Raw genomic sequence first — 16392 nt, 5'->3', positions numbered from 1 at the left:
GGCCACAGTGCGCAATTTATTGCCACAATAACTTGGCATTGAGATCTGTTTGCAACGCCTTAAACTCCCTTTTTACTACACATAGGTCATCCCTATGGTAGCCCGTAGGAAGTCCAATGGGAAGGATGCTGTGTAAGTAAAATATTCAATAGGTACCTTTAAACTTAGCTTGTCCTGGTGGTGACAAACTGCCTAATTTGGTTTTAACTGCTGTTAGACCTACTTCTCTTATAGGCTAGCATTGGGAATCCCCTTATATATTTTTAAGTGGAGAAAGGAGTGGATTTGTCATGAGTGGTACGTTTAGCATAGTGGTGGTACATCCTACTTACAGGTGTAGTTGGATTTCTCATTACTATTTTAGAAATGCTGCTTTTAGAAAGTGACAACACAAAAAGATGACAGATGGAATGCTGAACATTGTCAAACATTCACCCCCTATATAGAGATCTGGTCCTAAATCTGATGTGGAGGGAGCCCATTGGCCGCGTCACTTGCTAGGGGTTACTCACTTCCGGTTGAGGGGGGTGAGCGGTCTAGCGCTCCGACTGCGCATTGTACTTTTACTTTATTCTGACCACAGCTGACTTAGAGCAGTCTTGTTATTTTTAAAATTTGCTCGCATTGCTCCCTTGCCTTTCCAGTGTGTGGCTGTGCCACTGGACACCCCATTCCACCGCGAGCTGACTACTAGCTCGATTGATGTGGAGGGAGACCATTGGCCGCGACACTTGCTAGGGGTTACTCACTTCCGGTTGAAGGAGGTGAGCGGTCTAGCGCTCCGACCTCCTCCCCCTGCTTATAACCCGATGCAGTACACGACGCGCAGCGGACGTGAGCAGCGGTCGCGCCGGTGGCACGCCGAAGGCGCGCCTAAGGCAAGCCCGTCTGCGGCCGTCAGCGCCCGGCCGGAACAAGGAGCCAGTCCCCCTGCCGGGCGGGCCTCCACCTGGGTATATTCGGCGAAGGAACTGCTCTCACTACGTTGTATAGTACCCCCTTCAACTTCTATGTCGGCTATAGACAATTATGCATGCCTCAGATTAGGACAACACTCCCCTCATCTCCTGGCTACAGCGACGCCACTTCCCGGGGATTCGGAGTTGGATCCCTCACCAATTACTCTGCCCCCAGACAGGTCGGTTGTTAGACGTGACTGTCTATCCATCTGGTATCTTAACACCAGATCACTGGTTAAACACCAGGTCGAGATATTCCATCTCCTCGACACAGTCAAGCCTGACATACTCCTACTGTCTGAGACTTGGCTCACTGCAGAGTCCTCGCCTGATATCTTGGCAGCCATCCCTAATGTCTACTATGTTCTTCAGGCTAACCGTCCCCAAGGGAAGATTGGAAGGGGGGTCGGCTGCCATTATCTCCCACTCCCTTAAATCCAAATCGCTCATTATGCTCCCCATACCCTCCGCCGACTATGTTCTTTTCAAGCTAGAGCTGAAAACCCTCCCCCTTACTTTTGCCCTACTCTACTATCCCCCCGGCCAGGCGCCGAGTTTCCTGCATCATTTTGGTAGCATAATAGCTGAATTAGCAATAAATCATGCCAGCATCCTAGTAATTGGGGATTTTAATTTCTGGCCTAATGACCTGCACGAAAGTGCCCTCTCTAGGGAGTTTACTGACCTGCTAGCTGGTGTCAATTTTTCTCAGTTCATTCATGCTCTTCCCGAGGTTCCCCTCTCTCTGCTTAACAATTCCCTCAGCCAAGGTACGGTTCCCAGTCCCTTTAAATCAGCCATTGTCACACCTAGTTTGAAAAAACCTGGGGCGGACCCGGCCACCCTCAACAACTTTCGACCAATATCCCTGCTCCCATTTCTGGGGAAACTGCTGGAGGCCCATGTCTCCAGCTGTCTTGGCTCTTTCATTGAGAGTTCCAAGTTTCTGGACCAACACCAGGCAGGATTCAGACCTCAGCACTCTACGGAGGCTGTCATGGTGGCTGTCCATGATGAACTCAGAAAGGGAGCGGATCGGAACATCTCCCACGCCCTGGTGCTCCTCGATTTGTCGGCGGCTTTCGATACAGTTGACCACTCCATTCTTATTCAGCGGATCGAGAATGCCGGCATTAGGGGTACCCCACTGAGGTGGCTCACCTCATTCCTGAAAGACCGCAAGCAAGCAATTCCCCTCGGCTCCTTTATGTCCGAGACGAAGGACCTTGCTTGCGGGGTCCCCCAAGGCTCTTCCCTTTCTCCCCTATTATTTAATCTTTACATCCGCCCGCTGATTGCTAAACTCAGAGAGAAACCAGTGGTAATTTTCAATTATGCAGATGACATGCAGCTCATCTTCGACATTGACACCTCCCCCTCCTCAATGGAGAACTTTCAAAACACTATGTTGTTCATCAGCAGCTGGATGAGTGTGAACCAGCTTAAGCTCAACCCAGACAAGACTGAGCTGGTGCTTACTGGACCCTCGAACAACCCATGGAATCCCATCTTCTGGCCACTCTCGCTGGGTGGAGCCCCTTGCCCAGCGAGCTCGGTTAAGAGTCTTGGAGTTACCGTCAGTAAGGATCTGTCCATGAAACATCAAATTAAATCTGTGATGTCGGCTTGCTTTTTCCATCTGCGCTGCATCAGGATGATTAGCAGATTCCTTACCCACGATGCCCTGGTTCACATCGTACTGGGCTTAGTAGTGTCTCGCATTGATTATGTGAATTCCCTTTACATCGGGATTCCTCTTTACCAGTCCCACCAACTCCAACTCGCCCAAAACCAGGCTGCCAGATTGATATTCCGGCAGCCAAAGTCTTGCTCTGTGAAACCGCTCCTGAAAAGTCTACACTGGCTCCCGGTAGTCCAGTGCACTCTTTTCAAGGTGGCCTGCACCATCTACCTTGCCCTCACTAATCAAGGTCCCTCCTTCATTGGCGCTGTACTCCATCGATACACCCCCTGCCGAACACTTTGGTCGGCTGGCCTTAATCTCCTTTCCACCTGCACGTTCAAGCGTAAAAGGCTTGGGGGCCTCAGATTTTCCTCACAAGCTCCCTGCCTGTGGAACTCCCTCCCCTCTGACCTTCGCCACATTTCCTCCTACCAGTTGTTCAGGAGAGCCCTGAAGACGTGGCTGTTTGCACAGGCATTTGATTAAAATCGACCAAGCGACTACAACGCATCCAAAAAGCCTAGGCATGACTGATCTTCGACGTACCACGCCACGGCCACATCACCCCCCACCTGAGAAACCTGCACTGGCTCCCCGTCAACCAGAGGATATCCTTCAAGTTCCTCACCCACCCACACAAGGCACTACACAAGACAGTCCCAGCCTACCTCAACAGACAGCTCTCCTTCTACATCTCCTTCTACATCCCCAACCGCCAGATACGCTCGGCAAACCTCTCACTCGCCACTGTCCCATGCATCCGAAGAACAACCACCGATGGGAGATCCTTTTCCCACCTCGCCACCAAGACATGGAACACCCTCCCACTGAGCCTATGACAGACCCAAGACCTGCTGACATTCAGGAGGATACTCAAGACCTGGCTGTTTGATCAGTAGAGCCCCCCCAACGCCTTGAGACCCTCGCAGGTATGTAGTGCACTTTACAAATGATTGATTGATTGAGAGAACTGATGTTTGTTTTGTATATACAGATATATAAATATTTATACTTCCAAACAGGGCTCGCTTTTGCGCAGTGTGGCGCTTCCTTGATAGACGGTGCGTTATCTCCTCGGCTGAGCAATGCCATGATAAATTTTCTGGAATTTCTCTCACAATTAGTTTCCTTCAGTGACCAAGGGCTCAGGGAGCTCGAAACGCATTGGTTTAAATTGCTGTAAATGGACCCTTTTATTTTGGATTGAAATACTCGTGAAAAGCTTTCCACTGAGTGCGCTCCATCTGTTCTCCATTGGGAGAAATTCCTGAAGGATATATATATATCGTCTGTTGGGCGCAAGTACTACAGACTGCTACATATCTGAAGGGTGGACTTATCAGGGTCCCATATTCTCGGAAGAGAAGAGAGCCCTCTAAGGACTATTGTGCAACTGCAAAACTTGTGGATACTCTGAATTGGTTGTTATTTGGGCTCATTTTCGACTTGAAATATTGGATACATACATACCTATTATATTTACTTCGGTATGCACATTGGAATTTTAAGAAGAGTTTTACTCAAGCAATATACAAAACAGATTTGGAATTGTGGACGTGGAGTGAAGCCTTGAGAAAGTCCAGGAGGATGAAACGCGTGTCGGCTGTTGCTCTCTGTCTTAAAGTAATGGCATAAACAATCCAAGTGACTTGATTCAAGAACTGTTGTGGAATTATTCTAAAGAAAACTCCCTGTGATTGGTTGGGATACGGAGCAATGACTGAAAACAAGAGTCACTACTAAGTGGTGTGTTTCAGTGTACTTGTTAGACATTGCTTCTAGGCTGGTTTCCAGCCCTAGTGGATTTATACCCTGGTGGGCAGGTATTGCGACACCATGAGTGAGAGCACCCCTATAATACATGCTTTGAAGGAAATTGGTAACATAATTACAATGTAATTGAATATAGATCTGCAGATCAAATAGCATACCCACAATATATATATATATATATATATATATATATATAAATAAAATATATAAATAAAAATATGAAAAATAAATATGTTTTATTTATGTGTATGTAAAGGTCGATGGAAAATAAATGTTTAAATAAGTGTCTAAATGGATTTAAAAAAAATTATTGGTTAACTGGCTTATTAAGTGTATCTTAGTGAATACATATGTTAGCGAGTAACTTTTAAATATTGAAATATATGTATCAGTGTTTCACTTTGTGTATAAGTGGCTGCATGGGTTGGTGAGTAGCTACATGTGTGTGTATATGGGTTATTAGAATTTTTTTTAGTATCAGTATGAGTGTCTGTATGGTTTGGTGGGGGTATTACTTAGCACATAGATGCATCGATGACTGACTCACTGCTTGTATGTGTTTTGAAGACAGCATATGTGCAGGACTGTATGGGTGGATGAATGTGTATATGTGTGTGTTAGTGAGTGAATGACTGTCTCACTAGTGTCTTTAACAGTAACGACATATGTTTTAATCTAGTATATGTGAGTATTGATGTATATAAGTGAGTATATGTGAGAGTGAGAGATTGTAAGAGATCCTGTTTTAATAAGTATGTGTTTCTAAGTGATTGTTTAAGAGAGTAAGTATGTGTAAGTTTCCTTAGAAGTAAGATGGTAGTGTGTGTATAGATGTATATGCAAATAAATGGATGTTCAATATATATATATATATATATATATATATATATATATATATATATATATATATATTACCTACTGGCTATCGCCAGTAGGTATATATAGTTAGGATTAATTCCCTATGGGATTTCTGAAAATTCTATGTCTAATAACTTTGGCGTTTGTGGACGGAATCGGCTGAAATTTTCAGGAAAATGGCACATTTTGTTTCTGAGCAGCCCCTGAAAATTTGGTGGGGTTTCGTCAAGGGGGGGCTGAGAAAAAAGGGGGGTCCCAAAACGCGTTTTTTGCATTGAGTTTTCCATAGGGCGTTTGGCCTCACTTTTAGCTCGAACGGCTGAATGGATTTGCACGAAACTTGGCAAAATTGTAGGGACTGTTAGCCCGATGTGCCTTTGCTAGGTCTCAATATATGTGCTTCAGTGGATTTTGAGAAATTAACGTTTAAATCAAGATATATATCTGTAACAGCGCTCCGGGCAGCGATCCGGTCCGCTTACTTTTCGCGTTTCGGAACTTTGCGCGCAGAAAGCTGATTGGCTCTCCGGTGTCTGTCAACATTCTAAACAGTCCGGAGCGGCCGCCATCTTGTCTCTCGGTAGGATCGAGAGAGAAGAAGAGGTGAAAAACGAAAGGGGAATTTAATGAAAGGGGGCAAGGTATCCCCCTCTTGACCCCCTAGGAATGTTGTTGGGGTTATTAAAGGGTCCCGTGGGGAAAATTAAAAAAAAATGATTTTTCACGGTAGAAGCGCTTCACGGGCCGCGAACTGGGCCGCAAACTGGTAGCGAAACGGGAATTCGCCATTTTGTGCTTCGTTAATTAAATTACTAGGTATAAGGGGGTGCGGGAGACGTATCCTAATCCCCTATGTTTCCTGAGGGTGGCTGAGGAGGCTGATATATGTTGATACATCTCTTCCAGCGGCTGTGCGTGAGCTTTTTTTTTTTTTGCTGCGTGACAGTCCGGAGCGGCCGCCATCTTGTCTCTCGGTAGGATCGAGAGAGAAGAAGAGGTGAAAAACGAAAGGGGAATTTAATGAAAGGGGGCAAGGTATCCCCCTCTTGACCCCCTAGGAATGTTGTTGGGGTTATTAAAGGGTCCCGTGGGAAAAAGAAAAAAATATGATTTTTCAGGGTAGAAGCGCTTCACGGGCCGCGAACTGGGCCGCAAACTGGTAGTGAAACGGGAATTCGCCATTTTGTGCTTCGTTAATTACATTACTAGGTATAAGGGGGTGCGGGAGACGTATCCTAATCCCCTATGTTTCCTGAGGGTGGCTGAGGAGGCTGATATATGTTGATACATCTCTTCCAGCGGCTGCGCCATCTTGCCTTTTTTCCAATGCCACAATTTTGTCGTGCACGGCAGCCATTTTAGATGCCAGGCTGGTTCCAGGCTATCACCTACCCCTGCGGATGTAGTTTATGGCCCCAGCTGTAGAGAATTCAGACATGCCAACCCTCCCGATTCAGGCGTGTGACTACTGATTTCAGTGCTAGTCTCCCGCCTCCCGATTTCTGCAAGCAAAAACCCGGGGGCATATTACGAACAACTAGCGATAATTTTTGTCTCTAACTTGTTTAGAGACAAAAATTATCGTCGCACATCGGCGATTTTTATCGCAGATAAACCTTGCTATTATCGCAGAAAAGTCAGCGATATTCATGTATTATCGAGCAAATGCTCTTAGCCATGTTATCCACCTCCCATTGGATAACATGGCTAAGAACTGCTCAGGGCAGGTGTTAGATTTTGGAGATATTCGCGCTTAGCGCGAATATCTCCAAAAGTTGGTAATAGAAGATAGCGATGTTAGGGACTGTTTCCAGTCGCTAACATCTTGGCACGCCACTTTGCATGTCATTAGTGATAAGTATCACTGACATGCAAAGCGGGGCCCAAGATGGTCGCTATCTCCTTTTAGCTGTCACTAACTGGTGTTAGCGACAGCTTGGTAATAGGGAGATAATTTTATCTCCGCTTTCATGGCTTTTAAAGCCAAAAAAGCGGAGATAAACCCCCTTGATAATATGCCCCACGATTCCTTGGGGGTTTCAGCTGACAGGGCTTGGTATTGTGTTACGTGCTAATTCTTCCAGGAAACGTCAGAGGGTCGATGCAGGGGTTCTAGAAGGGGTGATAAACCATTTAAGCCTCATGAACAAGCGCATGGTCTTTTAAAGATTTGTGAAGTACTCGGGGCGGCGGTGTGTGTGTGCCCTCTTTCAGGAGCGGGCGGGGGGGCACTGCCAGCAACTTGCCAGGTCAGGTAGTGTTCAACACGTGCATCACCCTTTCTCTGCCTGCTATTGCGCTCCATGCTTCGGAAAGGTAAGAAAAAGAACGTGCATTTGAGTTTGAAATGTCCGATCCTGCAGCAGCACACTTCCAAAGCCCACACATGACAATAACCCGATTCAAGGCCCCATTCACCCGTTTTTAAAAAAATAGATAACACTCCAACAAAGTAAGATTATAAAACTTTATTAACTATTAACTATAACGAACGGAACAAAAACTGTAAAAACATTTAAACATTTTTGAGCAAAAAAGAAGCAACAATGGTTAGAAGCTGTCTTTTGTGCGAATAGTCCCAAGGCAGCACAACGTGCAGAGTTCTGGACGGCACCCAGGTGATGTCGCCTGGGTGCCGCACTGGTTTTGGGATCCTACAATGCAGCACAGAAAAACAGCGTGGGGCGCCCCGGGTGGTGCGGGGGGAGGCCTCGTCAGTAGCGGTCTGTGTCCAGTGTCACATGGCTGACACAACATGTACGACAGGCACCCAGGTGATGTCCAGTAAACTGCCGCACTGGTTTTGGTATCCTACAATGCTGCTCCGAAAATTGGCGTGCGGCGGCCCGGGGGTGGGGGAGGCGGCGTGAACGGGCCTCCCCAGGTGGCGGCCATCTAGCTGAGTTGCGCCCGCTCTTGCGGCTACAGCGTCTCGCTCACCATGTTGTTGAGTTGCTCCCACTCTTGCAGTGCAGCGATAGGCGGCTGCCACATGGCTCTCAAAATGGCGGACGGCTCCTCGGTTTTGGGCCTGGTCCACTGAAATGGCCCTGGGACACCTTGGAACTCGGACGCTTGCCTGCTAGGGCTTGGGCTCCATTCTCGAAAAGCGTCCCCTCAGCCGTGAAGATTCTACAAAAGTCTTGGGGGCCCCCGACTCCCGCAGGCTTCCGGTGGGGAGCGGCTGCCATGATTGCTCGTGGAATGACCACGACGGAGCCACGAGATGGTGGTGCTCTCATGCTGACGCCAGCTTCAGTCTGAATGATCCAGAAACAAGGTGGGGCTTTCATCGTTTGGGAAAAAAAAAATTTCTAAACCAATGAAAAGTGTTATTTTTAGGTCATATGACCAAGCCTTCCATCTTTAGGGAACCAAAAGTAAAATGAACCAATGAAAAGTTTTATAAACAAGTCACATGACCTGTTATGCGGCATAGGGCTACAAAAAGCGTAGAAAATCCGTTGGCACGTGAGGCGGCGTCAGTAGCGGACCGATGTGCGAATAGGCCGAAGGTAGCACAACGGGCCGAGATCCGGATGGTACCGAGGTGGTGTCCAGCAAATTGCCGCACTGGTGTGGCCATCCTACAATGCTGCGCCGAAAGACGGCGTGTCCAGCTGAGTTGCGGTCACTGTTGCGGTACAGTGACTCGAACGCGCCGAGATCCGGATGGCACCGAGGTGGTGTCCAGCAAATTGCCGCACTGGTGTGGTCATCCTACAATGCTGCGCCGAAAGACGGCGTGTCCAGCTGAGTTGCGGTCACTGTTGCGGTACAGTGACTCGAACGCGCCGAGATCCGGATGGCACCGAGGTGGTGTCCAGCAAATTGCCGCACTGGTGTGGCCATCCTACAATGCTGCGCCGAAAGACGGCGTGTCCAGCTGAGTTGCGGTCACTGTTGCGGTACAGTGAGTCGAACGCGCCGAGATCTGGATGGCCCCGATGTTGTGTCCAGCAAGTTGCCGCACTGGTGTGGCCATCCTACAATGCTGCGCCGAAAGTCGGCGTGGGGTGCCCCGTTGGCTTATGAGGTGATGTCAGTAGTGGACCGATGTGTGAATAGGTCGGAACCAGCACAAGGCGCCAAGATCCGAATGGCAAGTCCTGGATGTTGAGTGCCTCAGTTGAGAGTTCTGAGCAGTGCTTGTAAGACTGTCTGAAGCTTATTTGCACCTGCTGCAGCTTCACTATTGCCCTGGTGTGGCCAAAGGTCGCACATGAGATGGGCGGCCGGCTCCCGAGGTCCGGCGGAACTTTTTTCCTTTTCCTTTCTGCTTATTTTCCTACAATCCGTTTCATCTGAAGACACGACCAGGTCCCTAAATGTGTGCAGGGGGACGCTATTGATTGAATGAAAATGGCGGCTTGACACAAAGCTGACTCAAGCGTTACTGTTGATGCTATACAGACAAAAATTGGTTTTCAGTTTGTACATTCTTCATGTTTTTTTTTTCCATCCAAGTCTGATTGAGAGTTTGTAGAAAAATGGCTTCAGATTTTCCACATACTACTCTTCAACATTCTTCCTAAATGTAACAATGTGAAACTCACTAGGAGAACGGCTGTTTCTGTTTCCTTTCAAAATGCTGCCAACAATATTTTCTGAATGGAAGACACCATCTTGTAGCATAAAGGGCCGAAAGGGGTTCTGGTCTGGCCGATGGTTGGTGGAGACATTTTGACTATATCTTGGACCTGCCCGGCCTCGCCCAAAATGGCGCCGGTATAAATGGGACTCGTAACTCCTTGCCCGCAAATGTATATCTAGAAAATGTTATTGTAAGTGGCCCTGTCCTATTTTAATTACAAAATGTATGTCCACCGATTCCGCAACTGTTAGACACCTTAGTTCTTGCAACCTAATGGCCCGCTCGTTACGTTCCTCTACAGTGTAAATGTCTCCTCATCATATACGATTTCAGTTTGCTCCGTGGCCGGCCCACGTGGTTATAGGCCCGTATTTGTATACTGACATTTTCACAATAAAGGTTTTTAAAACAAAACACGGTAGTAGTATTTACATTGGTAAAGTTTTTACTTTTAGTCACTGTTTTCGAATCAGTAAAAGGCAAGTGAAATAAAGCAGTCCAATTACATGACGGATAAAAGGTATAATATGTAGGAACGCAGTAAAGATAAATGGTCAAGGGCAGTTGTGTTTTTCACTGCTGCAACATAAAGTGATCGATAAGAATCTGATAATCAGGCGTATCGGCGACTAAGACAGCAGGCCGAATCTCTTTTACTCAACGGCTCCGTCATGGAAGGAAGAAACGCCCTTTTTCTCGAAAAAGGAATATATTTTACTTGCAAGACAGTTGTAAATTTTCCGGGAAAGTACATTAGCCTGGAATATTATAACATATGTTTGAAAAAAAAATATTGTTCGAAAACAATAAAAAGCGTAATTTTTAGGTCATATGACCAAGCTTTTCATCATTAAATTAACAAAAGTAAAATGAACCAATGAAAAGTTTTATTAACAAGTCACATGACCTGTTATGCTTACGTTACGCGCTGCGCGCCGTGCCTCGGATCACTTCCGGGTGCGCTAACGCGGCGTGTCATATAACGCATTACGCGACAACGTAGGTCAAGAATATAGTCAAAATGTCTCCACCAACCAGCGTTCAGAACACAACCCCTTTCAGCAGTCCAAAAAGTTCTGTTAAATGACAACAGAGGGGACAGGCAACAAGAACCATCAGTCAAAGAGGGGAGGGCAAGTTCTTCTCTTCCGGGTCATGTTGGGGCGCTACCGGAACTGATCGAATTGGTAGTCTACAGTGTTTCTGGATGTTTCAGACTAAAGCTGGCGTCAGCATGAGACCACTACCATCTCGTAGCTCCGTCGTGGCCATTCCACGAGCAATCATGGCAGCCGCTCCCCACCAGAAGCCTGCGGGAGTCGGAGGCCCCCAAGACTTTTGTAGAATCTTCACGGCTGAGGGGACGCTTTTCGAGAATGGGACCCAAGCCCTATCAGGGAAGCGTCCGAGTTCCAAGGTGTCCCAGGGCCATTTTAGTGAACCAGGCCCAAAACCGAAGAGCCGGCCGCCATTTTGAGAGTCCTGTGGCAGCTGCGTATCGCTGCACCACAAGAGCGGGAGCAACTCAACTACATGGTGAGCGAGACGCTGTAGTCGCAAGAGCGGGCGGTAAACAGCTGAATGGCGGAAGAGGCACAGTGTAGCAGAAGCGGGCGGAATGGCAACTAAAACGGTAAAGGGGCGCCCCACTACAGCTTGTCTTCAGGTCAAACGGATTGTGGGACAAGGTCCAGAATTGAAGAGTCATCAAAAGGCAAAAAGTTCCGCCGGACCCCGGGAGCCGGCCGCCTATGTCGGGGGCGATCTCAGGCTACACCAGTGCTATAAGACTTGGGGAGGGTGTCGGAGCCAAGCGTCTTCTCCGAGTCCATGGCCATCACACCGCCCCTCAGGGGCCTCCGTCAAGCTGTTTAGGAAGCTAACATATCACATTGTTTTCTAATGCAGTCAGGTCCACAAACGACACTCACTTACTTTGAGAATAGTGAAGCTGCAGTAGGTGGAAATAAGCTTCAGACAGTGTTACAAGCACTGCTCAGAACTCTTAACTATGGCACCCAACATCCAGAACTTATGCTATTTGAGAATGGCAGTGACATCGAAGCATCTCAGGGACCAAAACCATTAACGTACTTTCACGTATGAAAATCTTACTTGGGGAGGGGGCAGGAGCGAAGCGCCCCCTCCCAGTCAGCGCCACCACACCGTATGTTGAAAATTTGAAGCCATCGTTCTACAAAGTCAACCAAACTTGGATTGAAAAATCTAGAAAAATGTACAAACTGAAAACCAGTTTTGGTCTGCATAGCATCAGTAGCAACGCTTGAGTCAGCTTTGTGTCAAGCCGCCATTTTGATTCAACAAAGCACAGGCATTGAAAAAGGTTCAAATTCAGAACTCTAAACTATGGCACCCAACATCCAGGAGCATGCCATCCGGATCTTGGAGCCTTGTGCTGCTTTCGATCTATTCACACATCGGTCCACTACTGACATCATCTTATAAACCAACGTTATGTAAATAGTTTTTTAATAAAATGTTTTACCCTGTTTCTTTGCTGGTGTGTTGTCTATATTTATAATATTTGCATAGGGTTTGTCGTTATTTTGGGCGGGGTGGGTGAAGGAGTCGAGCTGTCTTGCAGCCCTCATGGTGTGGAGCTCAGTTTATCTCACTATTTTCGTATTTCTCATGAAGGGTTGTTCCTAATATTTCTATTTTAGCGAGGTCAAAAAGAGATCCAATTAGTGGCCTACTGATTTTGCTCGATTACTTTTATTTTTTTACACGATTTTTCACTATCTGCAAAGACTAAACAGAGTATTGCGACTTTGTGCTTGTTTGTAAATAGAGAATGATCCAAAGAGAACCAATTCTAAAACAGTAAATGCTTGGACAACAATCAATCAAATGGAGAGACAAGCAGGCACGACGGATTACAACGGGGGCAAAGGCTTGCGTTAACTACCGTTCACTATCTGCAAAGAGAGAGTACTACTAAGACAAAAGAGGGGAGGGGGGGGGGTGCAGCGTTCAAAGCACATCAGCGTGCATAAATACGAAAATGTTTTTATCTATCACGTACTTGACATTTTAAAGCTTTTCATATTTGCTATTAAAAAACCAATGAAATTCATAGAAAAAACCATAGGTTATAGTGGATATATAGTTAGGAATTTGCATTTACAAAACCTTGAAAATTCAATGAAAAAACCATTGGTTTTAGGCCATATATAGTTAGGGATTTGCATTTACAAAACCTTATTTTACTCGCATAAAACCATTGAAATTCCATATATAGTTATAAGCGCTAACTATATATCGCGCACCCGCAATCCACTGCTGATGATGCTCCAAAAAACCTACCATCGTAAGATCTGCAGAATAAGGGCGGCATATTATGCCAAGGAAATTAATAACAGTCTTAACACCTCGAAAGCTGTATTTAAAATCCTGAAAGATCTCACCGCAAAGAAAACTGTTAATACCACTATCACTTCCCCTGACCTCTGTAACAACATGGCCAATTTCTTCACCAACAAGATCCTGAAAATCTACGACTCCTTTCCCAAAGGCCCGCAGCCAGTTGCTATCTTTGATCCTACTAGGCCCTCTCTCTCCTCTTTTCCCACGCTTGAGCGAGAGAGTTTCCAAAAAATCTGCAAAAAGATTAAATCAGGCTCTCCGGCAGACCCCCTTAAACCGGATACCTTCCGCGAAGCCCATGAATCTATCACTGAGCACATCCGAGAAATCATCAATCGGTCCCTTCTGACTGCTAAAGTTCCCTCCAAGTGGAAGCAGGCCTGGGTTTCTCCCATTCTGAAAAAACCCACTCTAGACCCCTCGCTTCCTGAGAACTTTAGACCTATCTCCCTGCTCCCCTGGCCTGCCAAAATCATCGAGGCACATGTCAATAATATTCTGACAGATTTCCTCCTTACCAATAACATCTTGGATGACTCTCAACACGGGTTTAGAGCTGGTCATAGCACCGAGACCGCCTTGCTCAGTGTTTCAGAGGACCTCCGTACCATCCTAGACACCGGAGGCACGGCAGCACTGGTCCTGTTGGACCTCAGTGCTGCCTTTGACACGGTGTCACACGAGGTCCTCTTGTCGAGATTGGAGGAGATTGGGATCACAGGGCCAGCGCTGGAATGGTTTAGAGACTTCCTTTCCAACAGGTCTTTTAGAGTCTCTACCCCTCCTTACATCTCGGAGGAACATAACATTGGACAGGGAGTGCCGCAAGGCTCTTCCCTGAGCCCCACCCTGTTCAATGTATATGTCCGCCCCCTGGCAGAGGTAGCTAGAAGAAATGGACTTGCCCTGGTTTCCTACGCCGACGACACCCAGTTGGTGGTGTCACTTAATGACAACAGTGGTCTGGAGGCTCAACACTTCAAACAGACACTCACCGACATCACCAACTGGATGACGGCGAATTTTCTTCAACTAAACGCCGGGAAAACGGAGATTCTCCTCCTGGGCAAAAACACCTCGTCCTGGGGTGACAACTGGTGGCCGGATGTGCTAGGCCCTCCCCCTACGCCTAAGGAATGTGTCAAAAACCTGGGAGTTTGGGTGGACTCTGCTTTAAAATTCACGCACCACACCAAAAAAGTTGCCGCCACATGCTTTGGCGTTTTGCGTAACATCAGGCCCATTCTGAAGTTCTTTGATTGGCGCACTCGTCAACTTATCATCCAGGCGACCATTCTCTCCAGACTGGACTATGCGAGTTCCCTCTTATTGGGAGCTAACCTAGCTGAAATCACTAGATTGCAAAGAGTTCAGAATGCGGCCGCCAGGGCTCTGGTTGGTCTCCCGCGCCATTCCTCTATATCGGGAACCTTGAAGAAACTGCATTGGCTCCCGGTGGGCAAAAGGGTCCAGTTCAAAGCATTGTGCTTCGCCTTCAAAATTCTTAAAACCTCCTCCCCCCCTATGCTTCGCCCACTTCTGTCAAAGTACATCCCTAGGAGAGTACTCCGGTCAGAGGGGCAGCATCTTGCGATCGTCCCCCGCACCAGACTGGCTAGAGTGGGCGGCCGCTCTTTCAGTTTCCTAGCGGCCAAGCTATGGAACAGTCTCCCTGAAGTTATCCGCGGGATTCAGGATCTCCTAGTCTTCAGAAAGGCTATAAAAACACACCTCTTTCAACAATAGTTCCCTCCCTAGCGTCTCCACCTCACTGTACTCTGTCCTTCCGCAGCGCCGGGACGCCCCTTTGCTGTGGCAGCCGTGCGCTATATAAATCACTATAGCATAGCATAGCATGACATCACTGAAAACATCTAATTTGACATGACTGATAACATCACTGATGATATAATTCATGTGATAATACGATGAACCTCTTCAGACTCTAATATAACCTTAGATACAATCAGTGTAAACAGACACTCACAGACTGTCACTCATCCATGGAGTTACTCACACACCTAGTCAGTCATGCAAAGAATCAATCACACCTCCATTTCCTCAACTATACAGTTATACAAAATTTACTTATTCAAACATATACTAACACATATTTACTCTATTATACAATCCCTGATACAAGTTCACAATGATCCATACAGCCACTCACACATTCACTGGCTCTTATGCACAGTTATTTATATATGTCAACTCTCACATGTACTGTGTTTTACATATGTACTTACTTTGACATGTAGCACTGAGATATCCATTCACTCTCCAATGCACTCATGCACACAGTCAACCGCCCATACAGCTGTTTCCACATGCACTTTTGAAACCATACATCTAGTGAATCAACTGCTCACACATCTATGCACAGAGTCATACACCTCCCAGCCACCTACACACACACTCAGTATCCCATACAAATACTTGGGCAACCAATCAATAACCCATATAGTTACTCATATAGCTACTTATCAACACATGCAACAGTTTACAGAACAACAGACATAATGATGTACAAATTAAGACAGTTTAGTCACTAACCCATGCACTCAGTGAGACACATTTAATCACTCACTCATACAGTCAGTCATGCACCTACTAAATCCTTCATCCAGACACTTATATATCCACTCATTCTTCAATATGTAAGAGATATTTTAACTTTACAGAAACATACAGTCACTGGATGTTGTCATCAGTGATGTCATTTGAGATGTCATCAGTGATGTCATCAGTGATGTCACTAACGATGTCATGAATGACGTAATATGTGACATCATCAGCAGTGGATTGCGGGTGCGCGATATATAGTTAGCGCTTATAACTATATATGGAATTTCAATGGTTTTATGCGAGTAAAATAAGGTTTTGTAAATGCAAATCCCTAACTATATATGGCCTAAAACCAATGGTTTTTTCATTGAATTTTCAAGGTTTTGTAAATGCAAATTCCTAACTATATATCCACTATAACCTATGGTTTTTTCTATGAATATATATATATATATATATATTGTGGGTATGCTATTTGATCTGCAGATCTATATTCAATTACATTGTAATTATGTTACCAATTTCCTTCACAGCATGTATTATAGGGGTGCTCTCACTCATGGTGTCGCACT

Source organism: Lissotriton vulgaris, unplaced genomic scaffold, assembly GCF_964263255.1.
Source record: "Lissotriton vulgaris unplaced genomic scaffold, aLisVul1.2 SCAFFOLD_909, whole genome shotgun sequence".
NCBI lineage: Eukaryota > Metazoa > Chordata > Amphibia > Caudata > Salamandridae > Lissotriton > Lissotriton vulgaris.
The sequence above is the reverse complement of the archived record's forward strand: the minus strand, read 5'-3'. Positions refer to the sequence as shown.